This window comes from Leuciscus leuciscus (genome assembly GCF_965113295.1).
Source record: "Leuciscus leuciscus genome assembly, chromosome: 23".
In the NCBI taxonomy this organism is placed as follows: Eukaryota; Metazoa; Chordata; class Actinopteri; order Cypriniformes; family Leuciscidae; genus Leuciscus; species Leuciscus leuciscus.
In genome coordinates this window covers 24699120-24705186 of record NC_138747.1, presented here as the reverse complement: position 1 = coordinate 24705186, position 6067 = coordinate 24699120, and positions in this window count along the sequence as shown.

Here is a 6067-nt window from a genome sequence, read left to right as displayed (position 1 = left end):
TTTTGATAGAAATGATGTATTCAGTGTGGTTGCTAGGGTGTTCAAGCTGGTTGCTAGAACATTGCTAGGGTGTCCGGGTTGTTGCCAGGGTGTTGCTACACATTTTGAAGGTGTTCTGTATGGTTTGTAGCATGTTTCCATGTGGTTGCTATGGTGTTCAAGCTGGTTGCTAGAACATTGCTAGGGTGTTCTAGTTGTTGCCAGAGTGTTGCTACACATTGTTAAGGTTGTGAATGTTTTTTTTTACCATAGTGCTATGTGGACAGGTGTTCTGGGTGCTTGATAGGGCATTGTTATGGTGGTCTTTGCCAGGGCATTTATATGAGCCTGCTAAGGGGCTCAAGCTGATTGTTAGAATGTTGCTATGGTGTTCTAGTTGTTGCCAGGACATTGTTACACATCTAAGGTTTTCTGCATGGCTTTTAAGCATGATTTTTATGTGGTTAGGGTGTTCAAGCTGACTGCTAAAACACTTGCTAGGGTGTATGTTGCCCAGGTCTATCATATATCTATCATTTTCAATGATCAGAACAGATTGAAAAGAACATAGAGAGATGATAAGAGTTTGATTTTGATGTACACTGTACTGTACTGTGCGTTGTTTTAGTTGCCCACAAAATCTCATTTACTGTTCATAAAAAGTTCATCTGGACTGTGAGATCTCTCTCACAGATCATCCTGAAGCAGCTCTTCAGATGAAGAACGCACAGTGTCTCTCCAGTGAGTGTTTATCTCCAAAGGTCACAAAGCTCCAGTGTGACACTCACTGTGACTTTTATGTACACACTAATGAGAGCATTATCATGAGAGCATGAGACAGGGTCCCTTTATTCCTCTCAACAGTGTGATAATGATAATGTCTTGATTTGGTCCTAATGGGGACTAAAACATTTCTCCACAAATTGTATTAAAATATAATAAACTCAAAAAATTTAAATAAACAAATGTAAAATCATTTAAATTAATTATTTAAATGTATACAATTAAAAGTAATAATACAATATTATATATGATAATAACTTATATAAACATTAAAGTAAGAAAATAAGGAATACAAAAAAAAAATACACACACACACACACACACACACACACACACACACACACACACACACACACACACACACACACACACACACACACACACACACACACACACACACACACACACACACACACATATATATATATACTGCTAGGTTTTATGTCATGTCTCATAACAGATGTAATAATAACAGATGTAAATTTTTGTTAGTATTTTATTTAAATTATCTTTATTGTAATTTAGGCTTAATTTGGCCTAGTCTTCCTTAATACATAATAAAAAAGTTTAAGTGTTTAGTAAACTGATCCCATAGGAACCACTGTGGCCCAAACATTAAGCTGCACGTCCACAGTACTCTGTAAAATAACGCACAGACAACAGCAGAACAGTGTCACCTAATGCCAGAAACCACAAGACAGGTGAAATCTCTCACCTGTATTACCTTAACCCGAAACTCAGAGTCACCCACAAACAACAACAAATACAGGTAGTGTGGAAACTGCCCCCTCAGAACAAAATTAAATGAGCAAACTGTTAAAATATTGCATATGAGGTTTGTATAATGCAAATATGTCAGGGCAGAGGGCACTTAACCAGTCATGATGAACAGATAGGACCTGCAGATGGGCGTTGGGAATTCTGATTATGGGTGTGAAAGTTAATTTCCCCAAGATCTGACTGTACAAATCTATTTTAATAAATTCCCTATTACAATTATACCCTCAAAGGTATGTGATATGCACACATACATACACCCAAAAATTAAAAGGTCATTATGTATATTTAAATAATAGGCATATTTCTGTTTTATCTTCCATGTTATGATGGTTTAGCGTGTCCTCATTTTGACATACTGTACGTGGAAAACAGTCTCTCCCATCCTGCTCTATCTGTACTGGGCGGACTTACCAATTAGAAGCACACACTGTGAAAAAACCCTTTCACATTCTTTCCAAGAGTGTAAGGAGAGCAGGAGAGGACAGCTGAAGAAAGGACAGCGTGCTGCCTGCAGACATAAAAATCCTGAAATCCCCTCTTAGATGAGTGCAAAAGCTGGAGTGCATGCATAGTCACATATCCTGCAGGAATACGTCTGTGTTTCGGGTGATTTCCGGTCGAGTGTTGAATGAACAGAGAGAGTAGATTTTGAAAAGACCAAAGCATCTGAGGCCTTCATCTTATCTCAAGTAGACCAGGACTGCAAGGCATGTCTGTACATTCGTGAAACTAGCCAAGACAGATGGGTAGTTTGAGTGCAAAATAGTGTAATAGAGGTTGAGTGTGTGTGTCTGTGTCTGTGTCTGTGTCTGTGTCTATGTCTATCCTAAATGCATGTAATTGGGCCAATACTTGACTGGCCTCATTTACAGGTACTAGACAAAAGCATGTAATCTGAGTGCAGCCAGACCTCTGTACCAAACACTGTGTCATGGACCTAAATGAACCATTAAATGAAACTAAACACCAGCCCCCAATTAGCCACACAATGAAACAGAACAAAAATAATGACTTTTAATAAAGCCTCAGATGCTTTGGTCTTTGCAAAATCTACTCTTTCTGTTAATTTCTTTCATAAAAAAGCAGAGTAAGAAGCCAAACCTGGTGTTGACACCAAAAATACAGACATAAAATGGACTGGAACAGGGTATGTTAGTGGAACGGAGTGACAGAGCCATTCAGGATTTTTCTGTTCCTCACTAGTGAAAGAAACCCACTCAGAGCGACCATGAAGTGAAAGAAACACAAGACGACGCAGCGCCAGGAGCGACGCAAGTGTTTTTTGTTAGTTTCAGCCCGACGCAGTTATCATTTTCACGTCCTGCGCCAAGTTGTTTAAATAGCAAAGGCATGAGCGCACAAATAGGTGCAAATGCCTTTGCTAAGCAAAAACTTACAGCAGCAGAAGCAGCAACAATAACCTACAGCAGCAGCAGCAACAATAACCTTCAGCAGCAGCAGCAGCAACAATAACCTTCAGCAGCTGCAGCAACAATAACCTTCAGCAGCAGCAGCAGCAGCAGCAACAATAACGCCGGTTTCACACTGCACGCGTTAGCAGAGCATAAGCAGCACAGGAGCAGTGCGTATGGTGAGCAGGAGCAGGACACGCGCGTGTTGCTTTCACACTGGCAGAGTTTGTCACGCGCGGCTGAACCGCGGCGTGTGTACAGACAGAGTACTCTATAATGGATAAGTTGGCATTGCTTTATTTCGTTTTCAAATACATTTAAGAGAAAAGACTTGTCAAGAAGCTTATTTTATAAAAAATTTCATTTATATATCTTTTGGTTCATCTTTGTTTTTATTGTTCTGGCAACAAGTTTGTTTTTGGACATTTGTTTTCTTTTTAAATTGCTGTTGGTCATTTGATTAACTATTTAAAACACAATAGATATCATCAATGCACTTTTGGGATAAAACCGGTGTATTTTGGCCATGATCAATGCATTGTCACTTTAATTCAGCGTAAGCGGCGCAGCAAAAATAGACTCAGCGCCGAAACCCCCGCTGCACTGCTGTTCACGCGACGCTCCTGCTTGACGCTCACGCGCTGCTCCTGCTCCCGGTGTGAATGCACTCATTGATTAACGCTTGCGGTGTGAAACCGGCGTAACCTTCAGCAGCAGCAGCAACAATAACCTACAGCAGCAGCAGCAGCAATTACCTACAGCACCAGCAGCAGCAACAATAACCTACAGCACCAGCAGCAGCAACAATAACCTGCAGCAGCAGCAGCAGCAACAATAAACTACAGCAGCACCAGCAGCAGCAATTACCTACAGCACCAGCAGCAGCAACAATAACCTACAGCAGCAGCAGCAGCAGCAATTACCTGCAGCACCAGCAGCAGCAACAATAACCTACAGCACCAGCAGCAGCAACAATAACCTGCAGCAGCAGCAACAATAACCTACAGCAGCACCAGCAGCAGCAGCAGCAGCAATTACATACAGCACCAACAGCAGCAGCAATAACCTACAGCAGCAGCAATTACCTACAGCACCAGCAGCAGCAACAATAACCTGCAGCAGCAACAGCAACAATAACCTACAGCACCAGCAGCAGCAGCAATTACCTACAGCACCAGCAGCAGCAACAATAACCTGCAGCAGCAACAATAACCTGCAGCAGCAGCAACAATAACCTACAGCAGCACCAGCAGCAGCAGCAGCAATTACATACAGCACCAGCAGCAGCAGCAATAACCTACAGCAGCAGCAATTACCTACAGCACCAGCAGCAGCAACAATAACCTGCAGCAGCAACAGCAACAATAACCTACAGCACCAGCAGCAGCAATAACCTACAGCAGCAGCAGCAGCAGCAGCAGCAGCAATTACCTACAGCACCAGCAGCAGCAACAATAACCTGCAGCAGCAACAGCAACAATAACCTACAGCACCAGCAGCAGCAACAATAACCTACAGCACCAGCAGCAGCAACAATAACCTGCAGCAGCAGCAGCAGCAGCAGCAACAATAACCTACAGCACCAGCAGCAGCAACAATAACCTGCAGCAGCAACAATAACCTGCAGCAGCAGCAATGGCAATAACCTACAGCACCAGCAACAATAACAATAACAATAACCTACAGCACCAGCAGCAGCAACAATAACCTGCAACAGCAGCAGCAGCAGCAGCAACAATAACAATAACCTACAGCACCAGCAGCAGCAACAATAACCTGCAGCAGCAACAATAACCTGCAGCATCTGCAGCAGCAGCAACAATAACCTACAGCAGCTGCAGCAGCAGCAGCAATTACCTACAGCACCAGCAGCAGCAACAATAACCTACAGCACCAGCAGCAGCAACAATAACCTGCAGCAGCAACAGCAAGAATAACCTACAGCACCAGCAGCAGCAACAATAACCTACAGCACCAGCAGCAGCAACAATAACCTGCAGCAGCAGCAGCAGCAGCAGCAACAATAACCTACAGCACCAGCAGCAGCAACAATAACCTGCAGCAGCAGCAGCAGCAGCAGCAACAATAACCTACAGCAGCAGCAGCAATTACCTACAGCACCAGCAGCAGCAACAATAACCTACAGCAGCAGCAGCAATAACCTACAGCAGCAGCAGCAACAATAACCTGCAACAGCAGCAGCAGCAGCAACAATAACAATAACCTACAGCACCAGCAGCAGCAACAATAACCTGCAGCAGCAACAATAACCTGCAGCATCTGCAGCAGCAGCAACAATAACCTACAGCAGCTGCAGCAGCAGCAGCAATTACCTACAGCACCAGCAGCAGCAACAATAACCTACAGCACCAGCAGCAGCAACAATAACCTGCAGCAGCAACAGCAAGAATAACCTACAGCACCAGCAGCAGCAACAATAACCTACAGCACCAGCAGCAGCAACAATAACCTGCAGCAGCAGCAGCAGCAGCAGCAAGAATAACCTACAGCACCAGCAGCAGCAACAATAACCTGCAGCAGCAGCAGCAGCAACAATAACCTACAGCACCAGCAGCAGCAGCAATTACCTACAGCACCAGCAGCAGCAACAATAACCTACAGCAGCAGCAGCAATAACCTACAGCAGCAGCAGCAGCAACAAGCACCAGCAGCAGCAACAATAACCTGCAGCAGCAGCAATGGCAATAACCTACAGCACCAGCAACAATAACAATAACAATAACCTACAGCACCAGCAGCAGCAACAATAACAATAACCTACAGCACCAGCAGCAGCAACAATAACCTGCAGCAGCAACAATAACCTGCAGCAGCTGCAGCAGCAGCAACAATAACCTACAGCAGCTGCAGCAGCAGCAACAATAACCTACAGCACCAGCAGCAGCAACAATAACCTACAGCAGCAGCAGCAACAATAACCTGCAGCAGCAGCAGCAGCAGCAATAACCTACAGCACCAGCAGCAGCAACAATAACAATAACCTACAGCACCAGCAGCAGCAACAATAACCTGCAGCAGCAGCAGCAGCAGCAGCAACAATAACAATAACCTACAGCACCAGCAGCAGCAACAATAACCTGCAGCAGCAGCAG